Genomic DNA, 18,468 nt, shown 5'->3' with positions numbered 1-18,468 from the left:
TGCCCGTCCGGGGTCCGAGGAGCCAGCGGATCCCCTTGAAATCCGGTAGGACTATTCCGATGTCTCTGGGCGGTGGAGCGGAGCGCATGCAGGGAGCGGAGGTGTCGCACAGGTCATGGGAGCCGGACTGCGGGCATATAGGACCCTAAAGGGAAGCGCGATCTGAAGGCACCCGCCATCTTGGGGCTGACGCGAACCCCGAGGAACAACGGGGCCAAAGAGAGGGGGCGAGCAACACCTTCATCGTGAAAGTGCAGCAGACCTGGGACTGGATCGCCATCCTGCTGAGTGCCCCGGGAGTGCAGCCTACAGGAACGAGGGCCTCGGCGGTAGCAAGCTCCGATCGCCGTCCACACAGCTGAGTACTGCAAGGCACACTCTATGCACGCCGTAATTGCAGGCCACATCAGAAGCTTGGCGCTGCGGATTGCCGATGCGCGGAGGCCCCCACTGCTGATGTCACTGCACTGTCATTGACTGTGCCCTGCCACACAGCCGGTGCTTAAATAAGGCGCATAGTGCTTCACACGAAGCAGATACCATCGCAGAACCAGGAGCTCCGGAAGGTTATGCGAACTTTTTGGCGCAATAACCCCCTTCAGCAAGTGAAACTGCATGGGCGGTCCGCTCCCCCCCTAAAATGACACTCGCTGGGGACTGCCCTGGGTCACTTTAAATGATCCGCCAGCCCAGGAAGTTCACTTTAGCAGATACGGCCGACTCCGCTGCAACCCCATGGACGGATACCTGATGCGGTCGCTGTGGATGCTGAGTGACCTCCCTTAAAGAAAATGCACAAAGGACCTTCTAGCCGGATTGGATAGGTGCAGTACACCACGGTGACGATTGGTGTGACCTGGGCTGGACGCACAGAACGGACTTGGCCACTAGCCTGTGATCGCGGTGATATGTTGGGCACTCCTCACCCTCCAGACCGGCAGGATTGGCACTGGTTTGGCACTGCGGACCACGTTGGTACGAGACCGAACAGCGAGCGAAGAAGACCACAGCAGCCAGCGGAATGGCGGGCAGGGGCCCCAAGAAGGGTGCGACACAGACCCACATGGATAAATTCACGTATGAAAAGGATGCCTCCTCCCTGGCCGGAAGCAAGACGACAACTGGAAAATCCACAGACGGAAGCGGGGGGAAAAAGGCGACGCTTGACGATGTTATGCAGGCGCTGTCGCAAATGCAGGCAACATTAGGCACGATCTCTACCAAAATCACTTTGATCAGGGCGGACTTTCACAAAATGTCAGAAAAGGTCAGCTCCATGGAAGTGGTCACTAAATCTCTGGTGGAAGATGTGTCGGAGCTACAAACAGCTATGGAGCGGTTATCGACACTGAAGGAAAGGTTGGATGATCAGGAAGGGCGCTCGAGGCGGAATAACATCCGCATCATTGGAATACCAGAATCCGAAGGCACCAGAGCGACAGACCTGTATGTTGAAGACCTAATTAAACGAGAGCTCCAACCCAAAGGCCTGTCCACCTTCTTCTCTGTGGAACGAGCTTATCGTGTCCCGGGGGGTCGGCCTAAACCAGGGGGGGCCCCATGGCCTATCATAGCACGCCTATTCAACTTTCGAGACAGAGACGCAATCCTGCAGGCTGCGCGAGTATCCCCCCCTGTCAAGGTCCTGAATTCTACGCTGTCCTTCTTCCCGGACTACACGGCGGAGGTCGCGCGCAGAAGGAGGACGTTCACAGATGTGAAGAAAGAACTTAGGAGGAGGGAAATTCCATACTCGATGCTCTTCCCGGCCAGGCTGCGAATTGTGGCTGACAATAAAACCTGGTTCTTCGATACCCCGGAGATCGCCCAGGACTGGATGGAGGGCTGGCAACCGGCTGATTGACCCCGCAGATCGCACAGGACAAATGGGTCACAGGATACTGACCGACACCAACACTCTCAAGCATCGGGAGGAATGACGGAGAATGGGTCGCCGCCAAGAGGAGATGGACAGGCGGAGGACACGAGGAACAATGAACACCCGGTGTCTGTACAGTGATGTCATCCTATTAGACTGCCTGAAGAACCGCCAATGGACACTGGGCGGATGTCCTCCGAGGAGGGGGAGAGGGGCTGCCGACTCCGGGGTGTCCTCTACCCCAGCGAGCAAGTATATTGTGTGGGGAATGGGTTAAGCACTCTGCTAAGTTGGGAGGGCGGGCAGTTCAGGGTCCGTGTAGCAGGGGGGCAGGGAGGGGGGGTGTTGGGGGGGGGATGTTTTCAGTTTTTTTCACTGTTTGGCTCAGATAGGTGGGAGGTGGGGTGAAGCATCAGATAAACAAGCAGATACGCACCCATCACAGCGACAACGGCTCATGCTGATCACAGGTCCTTCGATACCCGAGGGCAATGACACAAAGAGACATGGCACAGAATTCACAGGTTGATGCTAGGGACAGAGGACCTAGAGCAGGGTCAGTACCACCACTGCTTCTGATGTCTTGGAATGTTAGAGGTCTGGGGGACAAGATTAAGCGGGGACTGGTTTTGCAAAGCATTCGGAGATTGGGCCCTGCTTTGGTCCTACTTCAAGAAACACACCTAGTGGGCACGGCTAGTCAGGCATTAGATAGGCGGGGCTACCATATGATAGCACATTCAGCCTTCACCTCGGGTTCGCGCGGAACGGGCATTCTAATGCGAAGGTCATCCAACTTCATACTACACACCACTAAAACAGACAATCAGGGCCGCTTCGCGGCAGTGCATGGACACTGGGAGGGTAGGCCGGTAAATATGGTGTCAGTGTACATCCCTCCAGCACTCCATACAATTGCCTTTCCAGAGCTAGGGAAATTCCTGCTTGAACTACCGGAGGGCGACCTTCTTATAGGAGGGGACTTTAATGCAGTGGTACACAACACACATGACAGGCTCCCGACGCGACAACGCCCACAGGCCCCTCCAAGCTACACGACTTTCTAGAGGCACAAGGGTTGGTGGATGTTTGGCGGCAGCTGCACCCGGGAGAACAGCAGTACACATACTACTCCGCGGTACACAATAGTCTGTCCCGTATTGACTATTTCTTCACCTTGGGGGGAGGCCTTCTTACCATAGACGACGTCCAAATTAAACCCAGAGGCATTTCTGACCATTCCCCGATTGTGCTGACGTTGTCCTGTTCGGAAAGGGCCCGTAAGAGGGTGTACCCGATCTTCCCGGGCTACTTGCTGATACCACACATCAGACGGGAATTAAAGAAAACGACCCAACACTTTTTGCCGAGAATGTAACCTCAGTAACATCACCAGTGATTGTGTGGGAAGCTTATAAAACAGTTTTGAGAGGGCAGGCCATTGCAACCATAACGGGGCACAAGCGGACGCAAAAAGAGGAACTAATAGAGCTAGAAACACAACTAAACAGGGCAATTCTGGCCCATATGGCCAACCCAACGGTAGACACACTACACTCACTGCAGCTTTCTCAGCGGCTCCACAATGACCACCTGAGACGTGGAGTGATCGGAAATATGGAGGAAACGGTGCATAGAGTGTACAACATAGGGGACAAAGCGAGCAAGCTCCTGGCATGGCTGGATAAAAAGAGGACAGGAGGCAGACACATTTTACAACTGCGGGGCTCCGATGGAGAACTGCACACACGTCCGTCCGAAATTGTAGAAGCCTTAGCAGATCACTACCATAGGGTTTACACGCCAGATGTCGAAATAACACCAGAGATGGCAACGGTGGCACTTCATACGGTGCCAACCCAAACCCTAACACGAGAGGACGCGGAAGAGCTAGACACCGACTTAATGCCGGAAGAGATACAATCGGCAATCGGTGCACTCCACTCGGGGAAGGCTCTGGGGCCCAATGGGATCCCCATTGAATGGTATAAGATAATGTCAGAGATGTTAAGTAAGCCACTGCTGGCAATGTATAACGATAGTCTAGAAAGAGGGATTCTGCCCCTCGACCAGAGAATGGCGACAATTGTGGCAATTCCGAAACCTGACAAACCACTTGTAGAATGTACATCATACCGCCCAATATCGCTCCTTAACGTAGAGGCAAAAATTTTAGCAAAGCTGTTAGCTAACAGACTGATGCCCCACCTCACTCATCTAATCCACCCGGATCAGTCCGGGTTCATGCCACACAGGAGCACGGCATTGAATCTTAGAAGGATACACGGAGTGTTAGCTCGAGCCCCTTTGTTAACTGAACCAGCAGCCATCCTATCATTAGACGCCAGGATGGCATTTGATATGGTGGAATGGCAATTAAGCATGGGCGGAAAATCCGTTACGCTCGCGGATTTTGCGGATTTTCGGGAAATCCGCAATCCGCGAGATTTGCGGATTTCCCGCAAAATCCGCAAATTCGCACGCAGCGGATTTTTTTGGCGGCGCGCGGCGTTGGTGATACAATTTTTGCGGCGCGCGGCGTTTATCATCGTTTGCCGAGTTGTTTTTTTCGATAGTTTGCGAGTGCTGCGCCATTTTGGATCTTGCTGTGTGATCCCGCGGGAATTGGCGAGCGCGATTACGTCATCGCGGCTTGCCAGCGATAGTTTGTCAACGCGAGTACGGCGAGATCACGTCTCGCGGTACTTCGCAATTGCGAGATTTGAGATGCGGCGAGCGAAAATATAAATTTGCAATTCTGCACAAGAAATCCACCAGCAAGCAGCATAAACCTTCTAGAAATGATGATTTTTATCTGAATAACTCCTTAGTTTGACATTTGCCTGCACTTTTTTAGCGAGGAGTCCATTTTGGGGAGGGGGGCAAGGGGGTGGGAGGAAGGAAGTGCCCCACAGTCTTCAACTTCCTGTTCCTGTTCAGCAGGCTCCTCCCAGTGCTTTGTCCATCTCCTGGTCACTTTTCATTTGGGTCTGGAGCTGGAAGGATTACTTTTTGTGGATGCTGCTGGATATTTGGATTTGAGGCCTTTTTGACTTTCTTTGGATCACTGTTGGATTAGAAATTTTACAAGTAAGTTTGTTTGGGGCAATACAGTTGCTGCAATTAAAATTTTGGAATTTTCGATTTTTGGGCTGTTTTGGGGCCTTTTGCCCAGGGGTACTCAGTGGTGGGTGGACTGAGTCTTTCTGTGGGGTGTCTTGAATTTAAACATCATGGAGGGGCTGGATGGCTTGGGATTGTGCTAATTTTTCAGTGATTTTCGTTTTTTTGGGCTGTACTTGTGGCCTTTTCACCAGGGGTAGTGAGTGTTGCATGGGCCTAGTCTTTCTGTGGGGTGTCTTGAATTTAAACATCATGGAGGGCATGGATGGAATGGGATTGTGCTGATTTTTCTGTGTTTTTCGATTTTTGACCTGTTGTTGGGGACTTGACCAGGGGTAGTGAGTGGTGCATGGGCCTAGTCTTTCTGTGGGCTGTCTTGAACTTTAACATCATGGAGGGCATGGATGGAATGGGATTGTGCTGATTTTGCAGTGTTTTTCGATTTTTGGGGGTGTTCATGGGGAGGGACATGCCATGTGGCTGGTGGCCATTTTGAGTGCAGCTACAGGCACTGGCCATGTGCTGGCAGGCAAGTGGCCATTTTGAATGCAGGCTTTGTTGTTAGGCCTCCAACCATTTTGCCTACTTTTCAACCTTTATTTATGCCCAGGGGTAGTGAGTCTTGCATGGGCCTAGTCTTTCTGTGGGTTGTCTTGAATTTAAACATCATGGAGGCCATGGATGGAATGGGATTGTGCTGATTTTGCAGTGTTTTTCGATTTTTGGGGGTGTTCATGGGGAAGGACATGCCATGTGGCTGGTGGCCATTTTGAGTGCAGCTACAGGCACTGGCCATGTGCTGGCAGGCAAGTGGCCATTTTGAATGCAGGCTTTGTTGTTAGGCCTCCAACCATTTTGCCTACTTTTCAACCTTTATTTATGCCCAGGGGTAGTGAGTCTTGCATGGGCCTAGTCTTTCTGTGGGTTGTCTTGAATTTAAACATCATGGAGGCCATGGATGGAATGGGATTGTGCTGATTTTGCAGTGTTTTTCGATTTTTGGGGGTGTTCATGGGGAGGGACATGCCATGTGGCTGGTGGCCATTTTGAGTGCAGCTACAGGCACTGGCCATGTGCTGGCAGGCAAGTGGCCATTTTGAATGCAGGCTTTGTTGTTAGGCCTCCAACCATTTTGCCTACTTTTCAACCTTTATTTATGCCCAGGGGTAGTGAGTCTTGCATGGGCCTAGTCTTTCTGTGGGTTGTCTTGAATTTAAACATCATGGAGGCCATGGATGGAATGGGATTGTGCTGATTTTTCTGTGTTTTTCGATTTTTGACCTGTTGTTGGGGCCTTGACCAGGGGTAGTGAGTGGTGCATGGGCCTAGTCTTTCTGTGGAGTGTCTTGAATTTAAACATCATATAGGGCATGGATGGAATGGGATTGTGCTGATTTTGCAGTGTTTTTCGATTTTTGGGGGTGTTCATGGGGACAGGCCATGTGGGTGGGGGCCATTTTGAGTGCTGGTACAGGCAGGCCCTGGCCATGTGCTAGGAGGCAAGTGGCCATTTTGAATGCAGGCTTTGTTGTTAGGCCTCCAACCATTTTGCCTACTTTTCAACCTTTATTTATGCCCAGGGGTAGTGAGTCTTGCATGGGCCTAGTCTTTCTGTGGGTTGTCTTGAATTTAAACATCATGGAGGGCATGGATGGAATGGGATTGTGCAGATTTTTCAGTGTTTTTCGATTTTTGGGGGTGTTCATGGGGAGGGACATGCCATGTGGCTGGTGGCCATTTTGAGTGCAGCTACAGGCACTGGCCATGTGCTGGCACTGGCAGGCAAGTGGCCATTTTGAATGCAGGCTTTGTTGTTAGGCCTCCAACCATTTTGCCTACTTTTCAACCTTTATTTATGCCCAGGGGTAGTGAGTCTTGCATGGGCCTAGTCTTTCTGTGGGTTATCTTGAATTTAAACATCATGGAGGCCATGGATGGAATGGGATTGTGCAGATTTTTCAGTGATTTTCGTTTTTTGGGCCTGTACTTGTGGCCTTTTCACCAGGGGTATTTGAGTCTAGCATGGGCCTAGTCTTTCTGTGGGCTGTCTTCAACTTAAACATCATGGAGGGCATGGATTGAATGGGATTGTGCTGATTTTTCTGTGTTTTTCGATTTTTGACCTGTTGTTGGGGCCTTGACCAGGGGTAGTGAGTGGTGCATGGGCCTAGTCTTTCTGTGGGGTGTCTTGAATTTAAACATCATGGAGGGCATGGATGGAATGGGATTGTGCTGATTTTGCAGTGTTTTTCGATTTTTGGGGGTGTTCGTGGGGACAGGCCATGTGGGTGGGGGCCATTTTGAGTGCTGGTACAGGCAGGCCCTGGCCATGTGCTAGGAGGCAAGTGGCCATTTTGAATGCAGGCTTTGTTGTTAGGCCTCCAACCATTTTGCCTACTTTTCAACCTTTATTTATGCCCAGGGGTACTAGTGAGTCTTGCATGGGCCTAGTCTTTCTGTGGGTTGTCTTGAATTTAAACATTATGGAGGGCATGGATGGATTGGGATTGTGCTGATTTTGCAGTGTTTTTCGATTTTTTTTGTGCTCTATAACTGAACTGATGTTCCTCTGTCTTCCATTTTTTTTAGGTGCACAAGACTCAAGAGAACCACCAGTGCCAGGAAGAAGTCCTGCAGCGGTGTGTGTGTACAGCATAACGTCACGCAACGTCACGTCTGGCCTCAGACAACTCTACAATTCGTGCAACTGCGGCCTGCTGTCTGACCTGCTCTGAAGAAGATGGCCCCGCCCCCAAAGAAAGTTCTCCGTAGCTCCTCTAGCAAGAAAGTTGCTAGTAAGGAGCAGAAGAAGCAAGTTACCAAGGAGGCTGGTGTGCCACCCGCCACGTTTTTTGGGAGCAAAAAAAAAAGTACGCCTGCAGCAGCAGGTTCTGCTGGGGACCAAGCTGGGAGCAGCACCCCTGCTCCATTGGGTTCAGTGCCTCCACCACCACGCCAACTTAAGTCAAAGCCCTTGAGTGCTTCAGAGGCAGTCAGTGTACTTCTCCAATCACCATCGACCAGTGATGTTGGCTCATCGCAAGAAAGTAGCAGCAATGTCCCTGAATCAACACAGGTTGTTGTAACTCATCTGACAAGTGTTGAACAACCACAGCCGCAACAACAACACCATGTGCAAGTACACGCCCAAGTACATGTGGAAGGAGAGGCAGCAAAAGGAGATGCGCAAGCAAAGGTGCATGGAGGTTCACAAGTGCCCACAATAGTTGTTCCTCCCGAAGTAGGGGCACATCAGGAAATCGACAATGAAGCCGAGGTATCATTGGAAGCCACTCCTCCTGATGATCATTCATTGTCTTCCACATCCCTAGCAAGGAAAAGATCAAGGGGGGTGTCTACATCTTCTTCAAGCCCACCTCGTTCTGATGCAAGTGATCCGTCTTGGGAACCACAACTGCGGTCTGACAGTGAGGCACACCATGATCTGACACCGGTACCTAAGCGTAAAAGGAAGGTCGTCCAAAAACTCAAACCTATGGAGTGTGATGAGGCTCAACAAGAAGTGACAGATACTGCTGGTGATGAAGCCTCTCACGATGACGACGAGCCAGTCATCACAAAGGTCACTGCAGCCCCACCGGGCATGCAGCAAAGAGACATTTTGACCCTATCCCGAGAAGCTGCTGAGCGTGATGATGATGTCGGCGAGGAGGCAATGGAAATGGAATCATTAGATTTGGAGTTAAGTAGTACACCAAAACCTACCGCTTCCATATTTCTTCGCAAGAAGGTACCCACCTCGTCCTCGACCTTAATTCGTGGTGGTGAAAGTGCAAAACGTACTGAAGTTCGGCAATCCACATCCTCCACTTCATCTGGCATTAGCAGCAGGACCACCACCACCAGTATCGCCGCCTCCTCCGGCCCCCGAAGACATTTCAAGTCTCCAGTTTGGGACTTCTTTAGTGTTTGCCCAAAAAAGGAAAACGTAGCCATTTGTAGCCTTTGTAAGCTTCGAGTTAGTCGTGGTAAGCTTGGTTCTAACTATGGTACCGGAGGCCAGAGAGGTCATCTTGAGAGAAGGCACGCTGTCCAATGGTTTCCGCACCTAGAGGCGGTCAAGAAAGCCGGAATTGCACGTAATGAAAACGTTGATTTTTCATCTGCTGATGACGAGGAGGTAGAAGAAGACGATTCAAACACTTCACTTACACCCAGTTCCCATGTCAGCAGCACACCCCATGGGAGCCACACTAAGAGTGTTGGAGAGAGTGAGACATCAATGCGGAAAAGTTCATCAGCGAGCGTAACTGGGTCGAAGAGATCATCATCATCCCGTAAATCATTGGTCCAGGGCAACATTAAAAAGATGTTGTTTACAGAAGCGCAATATGAACGCAACCACCCAATGACCCGTCTGTATAACACTAAGCTGGCTAAAATGCTAGCTCTGGACCTTCTCCCTTTTTCTTTTGTAGAAGGGGTTGGTTTTCTAGAATTAGTGACAGCGCTCTGCCCTAAATGGAAGGTTCCTAGCCGGTACTATTTTGCCCGAGTTGCGGTTCCAGCACTACATGAAGATGTTCTGAAGGTGATTGGGGCAGCTTTGCAGAAGAGTGCTGTTCACACTATACATCTGACAACAGACATGTGGACCAGTGGCGCAGGCGCTGATTACATGTGCATCACTGCACACTGGGTCTCTTTTTCAGGGGCTAAAGCAAAGCTAAACTCAGGTGTTGACACTAACATTGTTTTTAAAGGTGCTCGGAAACATGCAACACTAGCCATGTTTGGTTTGGAGAAACGTCACACAGCAGAAAACATTTTGGATGTCTTTAACACAAAGGTCCTTAACTGTCTGTCCCCACTAAAACGCAAGGTTGGTTATGTTTCCACGGACAATGGCGCCAATATAGTTAAGGCCATGAGGGACGGTTACTATTTCAGAGTGCCGTGTTTGGCGCACTGTATAAACCTGGTTGTCCAAAAATTCTTGGGTAATAAAGGCAGTGCAGCGTACGGTGTATTGGACACCTGCCGAAAAATGTGCAAGCATTTCAGCCATTCTTTTAAGGCCCGGAAGCAGCTGAGGAGCCTGCTATATCAACATCAAATGCCAGTGAAAGCACTCATCCAGGAGGTGGTAACACGTTGGAACTCAACCTTCTACATGCTTGAGCGTCTGTATGAGCAGTATACGGAACTCGATCAATATTTCCTTAAAGAGGGTGCAGAGGAGCTGAGGATGGGTGGGCCGCAATGGAACATAGTTGAAAGCCTGACACGCATGCTTCGTCCTTTTGAGTTCTTCACGCGTGCAGTCAGCAAGGAGGACTCTAATTTGGGAAAAGCTATCCCATTGTTGTACATGCTGGAGGACCAACTGAAGGAGGTGTGTTCTGTGTTTAGAAAAGATAAAAACCAAGACTCTTTGCTTCTGGCCGAGCAATTATTAGAGCTCCTACAAGGTGATGAACGTCTTAAAAAGATCCACTCAGAACAGCATTACATTTGTGCTACTATTCTGGATCCACGCTACAAAAAGGCGCTGGCAGGCCAAGCATTCTTTCCTTTTGATGATGAACATGTTCTAAAGTACAAACGTTGGCTAGCCTTGTCAGCCAAGAAGTTTGAAACAGAACGGCTGGAAATTGAAGGAAATGCAAGTACATCAGCAGGCCATCCCCAGTCAAAACAATCCACTTCTGCACCTGTGGCTGTGGCACAAGTGACCTCTCAGCCGTTAAAGACACCGGCAACCGGATCATCTGCACGAAAGACAACAGAAACATTGGAGGCTGAAGAGGATTGGCTAGCTCTGCGTGGGTTTGGTTCTCAAAAGGTCAGAGGCACAGCAAGAGCTAAGCAAAGTGGAGGAACCTTGGATGAGGACCTTGAGTCGATGGTGAAGGACTATCTGAATGACTCAACAGAGGTCTATGTTAATTCTGACCCATTGGCGTATTGGCATGGGAAAAAAGAATTGTGGACACAGCTCACCAACCTGGCTTTAAACTACTTGTCTTGCCCACTCGCAAGCGTGTCTTCTGAACGGGTTTTCAGTGCGGCTGGTGGGATTGTAACTCCCAAACGGAGCCGCCTCTCGCCCAAAAATGTGGAGAGGTTAACAATGATCAAGATGAATCAGCACCTCATACCACCAGATTTCAGAGTACGAGAGAGCGTGCCGGATGAAGAGGAGGTGGCCAGCAACATAGATGAGGGAATTTCTACTCTGTCAGGTGACACTGAGCTCTCCCTGCCTGAATTCGCAGAGTATGATGACGAAGCCTTATTCTTATTCCTGGACCGTGATACCGACTTCGAGCCCTGAAAATGAGACAACGAATCAATAACTTTCTTTTTCATCCTTATTCACTTTTATTCCTGTGTGTCTGTCTTTGTTTGTTGTGCACAGTTAATATAATTCAAACTTTAATCAGATAATCACAAAAACAAGCCCATCAGCAGAACTGTCTTCACTTGTTTGCTAATTTATTTGAAGGTGCCGCAGTCTGCATTCCTCAGGTTCACAAGTTCAGAAGAACATGCTCCTCTATCCTCCTCCTCCAGACTCCTATTTCCATCAAAGCAGAGGGCTGGTTTACGCCCAATGAAGAAAGACTCAGCACTTGTGGGGGTGTTGTTCTACCTCTTTGCAGGTGAGTTGACGGGTCTGGGGCCATTGCTGGGAAGCACTAAAAGTGGTTTGGACCAAATCCGAGGCGGAAGATTTTTTGTGTTTTTGATGACTTGCTTGCCTTTGAGGTGCTCTTAGGGGGGGTTCCGTCTGTTTGTGGGTGAGTTTCGTGGTCTGGGAGCATTGCTGGGACACTCTAATCTTGATTGCATTTGCTTTTCAGGAAATCCGTCGTGCCAACCCCGACTTATGGCCTAGCTACGCAGCGCGTTTGGACCGAAGGCCCAGAAATATTGCAAGTATGAGATTTTGCTTTTGGCCTGTTTGGGGGTGTTATGCTTCTTGGCGGGTGGGTTGACGGGTCTTGGGGCATTCCTGGGAAGGTCTAATACCGGGTAGAAGTGGTTGGGACAAAATCCAGGCCGATTTTTTTTTGTGGCTATTTCTGACATTTTGCTCTATGTAGCGTTTTCGGGGGTCCTGTTTGGGGGGCTTCCTGGTGTTTGTGGGTGAGTTTCGTGGTCTGGGAGCACTGCTGGGACACTCTAATCTTGATTGCATTTGCTTTTCAGGAAATCCGTCGTGGCAACCCCGACTTATGGCCTAGCTATGCAGTGCGTTTGGACCGAAGGCCCAGAAATATTGCAAGTATGAGATTTTGCTTTTGGCCTGTTTGGGGGTGTTATGCTTCTTGGCGGGTGGGTTGACGGGTCTTGGGGCATTCCTGGGAAGGTCTAATACCGGGTAGAAGTGGTTGGGACAAAATCCAGGCCGATATTTTTTTTTGCTATTTCTGACATTTTGCTCTATGTAGCGTTTTCGGGGGCCTGTTTGGGGGGCTTCCTGGTGTTTGTGGGTGAGTTTCGTGGTCTGGGAGCACTGCTGGGACACTCTAATCTTGATTGCATTTGCTTTTCAGGAAATCCGTCGTGCCAACCCCGACTTATGGCCTAGCTACGCAGTGCGTTTGGACCGAAGGCCCAGAAATATTGCAAGTATGAGATTTTGCTTTTGGCCTGTTTGGGGGTGTTATGCTTCTTGGCGGGTGGGTTGACGGGTCTTGGGGCATTCCTGGGAAGGTCTAATACCGGGTAGAAGTGGTTGGGACAAAATCCAGGCCGATTTTTTTTTTGGCTATTTCTGACATTTTGCTCTATGTAGCGTTTTCGGGGGCCTGTTTGGGGGGCTTCCTGGTGTTTGTGGGTGAGTTTCGTGGTCTGGGAGCACTGCTGGCTATATATACTTTACTTTGCAAGAGGTTTGAAGCAAATCCATGGTGGCAGAGGGGACTTAGGGCCTAGCTGCAGAGCGCGCGCGGAGTGATTTGGGAAATTTGTGAAAAATTGACTAAGTCCCCATTTTTGTACTTTTGCTCTTTGGCTGTTTGGGGGTCTTCTACTCGTTTTCTCCTGGGTTGACGGCTCTGGGGCCATTGCTGGGAAGCTCTAATACCGGATAAAAGTGTTTTGGACCAAATCCCAGGCGGAATTTTTTTTGTGTTTTTGATGACTTGCTTGCCTTTGAGGTGCTCATAGGGAAGGTTCCGTCTGTTTGTGGGTGAGTTTCGTGGTCTGGGAGCATTGCTGGGACACTCTAATCTTGATTGCATTTGCTTTTCAGGAAATCCGTCGTGCCAACCCCGACTTATGGCCTAGCTACGCAGCGCGTTTGGACCGAAGGCCCAGAAATATTGCAAGTATGAGATTTTGCTTTTGGCCTGTTTGGGGGTGTTATGCTTCTTGGCGGGTGGGTTGACGGGTCTTGGGGCATTCCTGGGAAGGTCTAATACCGGGTAGAAGTGGTTGGGACAAAATCCAGGCCGATTTTTTTTTTGGCTATTTCTGACATTTTGCTCTATGTAGCGTTTTCGGGGGCCTGTTTGGGGGGCTTCCTGGTGTTTGTGGGTGAGTTTCGTGGTCTGGGAGCACTGCTGGCTATATATACTTTACTTTGCAAGAGGTTTGAAGCAAATCCATGGTGGCAGAGGGGACTTAGGGCCTAGCTGCAGAGCGCGCGCGGAGTGATTTGGGAAATTTGTGAAAAATTGACTAAGTCCCCATTTTTGTACTTTTGCTCTTTGGCTGTTTGGGGGTCTTCTACTCGTTTTCTCCTGGGTTGACGGCTCTGGGGCCATTGCTGGGAAGCTCTAATACCGGATAAAAGTGTTTTGGACCAAATCCCAGGCGGAATTTTTTTTGTGTTTTTGATGACTTGCTTGCCTTTGAGGTGCTCTTAGGGGGGGTTCCGTCTGTTTGTGGGTGAGTTTCGTGGTCTGGGAGCATTGCTGGGACACTCTAATCTTGATTGCATTTGCTTTTCAGGAAATCCGTCGTGCCAACCCCGACTTATGGCCTAGCTACGCAGCGCGTTTGGACCGAAGGCCCAGAAATATTGCAAGTATGAGATTTTGCTTTTGGCCTGTTTGGGGGTGTTATGCTTCTTGGCGGGTGGGTTGACGGGTCTTGGGGCATTCCTGGGAAGGTCTCATACCGGCTAGAAGTGGTTGGGACAAAATCCAGGCCGATTTTTTTTGGGGCTATTTCTGACATTTTGCTCTATGTAGCGTTTTCGGGGGCCTGTTTGGGGGGCTTCCTGGTGTTTGTGGGTGAGTTTCGTGGTCTGGGAGCACTGCTGGGACACTCTAATCTTGATTGCATTTGCTTTTCAGGAAATCCGTCGTGCCAACCCCGACTTATGGCCTAGCTACGCAGCGCGTTTGGACCGAAGGCCCAGAAATATTGCAAGTATGAGATTTTGCTTTTGGCCTGTTTGGGGGTGTTACGCTTCTCGGCGGGTGGGTTGCCGGGTCTTGGGGCATTCCTGGGAAGGTCTAATACCGGGTAGAAGTGGTTGGGACAAAATCCGCGCGGAAAAGCCTTTAGTTTTGGCACTTTTTGTAACTTAGGGTTCGTTAGGGTTAGCCCTAGCAGCAGGATTGCATGTGTTTCGGGGTGTTCTAGATTTTTCCAACTGAGTTCTGGGGTCTTAGAGCACTCGTGAGAATGTGTAATTTTGGTTGCAAGTCATTTGAAGAAAATCCATGGTGGGAAAGGGGGGATTTGGCATAGTTAAAGAAAGCCTTTGCCACTATTCTTAACTTAGGGTTCGTTAGGGTTAGCAGTATTTCTATTGCATGTGTTTGAGTGGGGGGGATTTCGAGTCTTGGAGCGATGCTGGCTATGGCTACTTTTGCTTGGTTGCTTGCAAGTGGTTTGAATGCAATCCACGGTGGGTAATGGGTAATTAGGAAGGGGGTACTTCGGCCTACTTTTACTTTCAAAGTAAGTTTTGTCACCAGTTTTCTGCTAGGCCTCGTTTTTTGAGATTTGATTGGGGGTCTTCTACATTTTTGCGACTGGCTTTAGTAAGGGTCTGGGTGGGAGCACTGCTAGGAAGATCTAATTTTGTTCTAAAACACAGTTTACAGTACACCTAGCTTGAGGGGCAAGATCCGCTACATTAATTTGCCCATACTTATTTATCCTTCAAAAGGTGACTCAGAGTACGCACTTTCAAAAATATTGTACTGTCTACTAGGAAAATCAAATTGTGACTTTTTGCACTCCACAGCCTACATACCTTATATTTATTTATCAGTGGTGTTGTAATATTATATCACTTCCTGTTTTTCGTTGAATAATTACAGGCCGGGTTTCAGTCTCTGCAATGGGGAAAAAAGGATGGAGTCAGGCTTCACAGTAGCGAGCCACAATTCAGCATCAGGCAGGCAGTGGACAGGGTGTCTTCTGGTGACCAACATCGATGGACGAAGCGTCGGCTGCAATGGAGGAGTGCCGCTAATAGGAGGATTTTTTTTCTGCAGGCAACTTACTTACCACTTCCAACAGGACCACTACAACCACATAGATACAGTATCCCTTGCCTTTTTCTCTGACTGTGACTGCATTTCTTGGCTCTCTCTCGGCTTCTACATTGATCCCTTAACACATCACTTAGTCCACTCCACTATCACATCTGCACCACACATAGTCATTTGTAAGTGCTCCTACGTAATTCGCAAGTCGCAGCACGCCCCAGGCCGTAGAGGACTGGGATGGCCCCAATGATGAAGCATGTCACCAAGGGGCAACCCTGGTGAGTGAGGGGACACCTAGAAAAAAAGCAATTTCTCCTTTTCTATCTACTATACCTTCCAGACCAACCCCACTGAGTGTTGTTGTGAATGGATTTATAGTGACCAGCAAGGCTCTCGGGTATCTGGCTACAGAGACCTTATGTTGAATATCGTTATCAATAATTTACACATAGGCCCTTTACTGTTGCATTCTTTCTTCCACAGTTGTCGAATGTACTACTTACTTTTCACTGACATGCATGCAGTAGTGCATGCACTTTCAAAGATTGATGGATAGGTTTGTACCCAAAGAATTGTTTATGTTCAATTGTTTGTCTATGCTGTGCTTTTTTTTACAGGGTGTCTTCTGGTGACCAACATCGATGGACGAAGCGTCGGCTGCAATGGAGGAGTGCCGCTAATAGGAGGATTTTTTTTCTGCAGGCAACTTACTTACCACTTCCAACAGGACCACTACAACCACATAGATACAGTATCCCTTGCCTTTTTCTCTGACTGTGACTGCATTTCTTGGCTCTCTCTAGGCTTCTAAATTGATCCCTTAACACATCACTTAGTCCACTCCACTATCACATCTGCACCACACATAGTCATTTGTAAGTGCTCCTACGTAATTCGCAAGTCGCAGCACGCCCCAGGCCGTAGAGGACTGGGATGGCCCCAATGATGAAGCATGTCACCAAGGGGCAACCCTGGTGAGTGAGGGGACACCTAGAAAAAAAGCAATTTCTCCTTTTCTATCTACTATACCTTCCAGACCAACCCCACTGAGTGTTGTTGTGAATGGATTTATAGTGACCAGCAAGGCTCTCGGGTATCTGGCTACAGAGACCTTATGTTGAATATCGTTATCAATAATTTACACATAGGCCCTTTACTGTTGCATTCTTTCTTCCACAGTTGTCGAATGTACTACTTACTTTTCACTGACATGCATGCAGTAGTGCATGCACTTTCAAAGATTGATGGATAGGTTTGTACCCAAAGAATTGTTTATGTTCAATTGTTTGTCTATGCTGTGCTTTTTTTTACAGGGTGTCTTCTGGTGACCAACATCGATGGACGAAGCGTCGGCTGCAATGGAGGAGTGCCGCTAATAGGAGGATTTTTTTTCTGCAGGCAACTTACTTACCACTTCCAACAGGACCACTACAACCACATAGATACAGTATCCCTTGCCTTTTTCTCTGACTGTGACTGCATTTCTTGGCTCTCTCTAGGCTTCTAAATTGATCCCTTAACACATCACTTAGTCCACTCCACTATCACATCTGCACCACACATAGTCATTTGTAAGTGCTCCTACGTAATTCGCAAGTCGCAGCACGCCCCAGGCCGTAGAGGACTGGGATGGCCCCAATGATGAAGCATGTCACCAAGGGGCAACCCTGGTGAGTGAGGGGACACCTAGAAAAAAAGCAATTTCTCCTTTTCTATCTACTATACCTTCTGTCAGGTTACGCAGCCCCTAAGCGCCTACCGTACTATGAAACTACATTTCCCATGAGTAGGCGGGAGACTTGCAGGAAGTTTATCTGGGGAACAGACGCGCTTCCTGTTGCGCGTTATTCTGGTTTCTGTTCTGCACCGGCATGAGAGCGGACGCTCTGCATGCTTTTCTATCGTGTCTCCTGTGGACTATCACCTTCCCCCTCCCCCCCCCCCCCCCCCCCCCCCTGAGGCTCAGTGGGGAGCGCTTCCGTGTTCTGTCCTTGGCGGTAGACGGACTTCACGCGTCTTCAGGTAAAGCCGCTCTAAACTCTTCGGCCGCCCGTGCGGTCAGCTGATTACTGCCTGAACGGATTGTTAAGGGAGGTTCTGTGACTGTTTTCTAACAGAATTCTACCTTTGATGAATTCCTGTTTGGTTGAATTGTGTGTGGCGGAGCACAGTGGCGGTCTATACCACGTGTTAGCGTTCACATCGGGGATCGTTTTTGTACTATTAAAACGGAGCGCGGTAGTAAGGACAACTACGCGTCTCCGTTGTATAACTGTGTATTTCAAAGGACCTCCATAACTGGGCATGTAGTGAGGTAACTACAGGCTACCCCAGTTCTCTTTGTGTAGTGCACCGTGGGGTGTGTTGTTGGCAGAATTCAGTGGTGGTCGCAACTACGTTTTTCTGTTTGACCTTCACCAAAGATTCTCTACTGGGTCATTACTTAGAGAGCGCAGTGTTGTAGTTCTTGCTTCCTACACACTACCGTTTCCCTCTTCCTTTTTGTTGGACCATACATCTTTGCTTTGACTATTTGGAACCCCCTTTGTACATTGAGTCCTCTACCAAGTTTGTGGTATGTTGTGAGTAGTGGGTTTGATGTCTTAGTATAACGCGAGTGTGTTTGGTGCGACAGGAGTGTGTTCGTTAACTATATGTTTAGGTGTTTCTTAGGCCTTCCTCACAGATTGTGGCAGAAGGGCTATAGTATTTCCTATCCAAGGTCATGTTTTCTTGGTGCTCAGGTACTTGTCTACTTCCTTGGTTATTTAGTGAGACTATATGAGAGTACCCTTGTATGTTAGGACAGCACTTCACTGATGCCTGTCTTGTCTTCTGTTACAGGTATCCTTTCCCTGCTGACCCTACCTTTACCCATCCCACATTTTTTATTTTAGTTTGTTATTTTTCTCCCCCGCCTAATGGCTCGAACACCCTGTGTTTACACTTCTGGGTGTTGGTGACATTTGGAGGTGGAACCATATTTGCATCGACTGGATCACGGGGAGTAAACCTGACACCTTCCAGACCAACCCCATTGAGTGT

Source organism: Lissotriton vulgaris, chromosome 1_1 (genome assembly GCF_964263255.1).
Source record: "Lissotriton vulgaris chromosome 1_1, aLisVul1.2, whole genome shotgun sequence".
NCBI classification, from domain to species: Eukaryota; Metazoa; Chordata; class Amphibia; order Caudata; family Salamandridae; genus Lissotriton; species Lissotriton vulgaris.
This window is presented reverse-complemented; position numbering follows the sequence as displayed.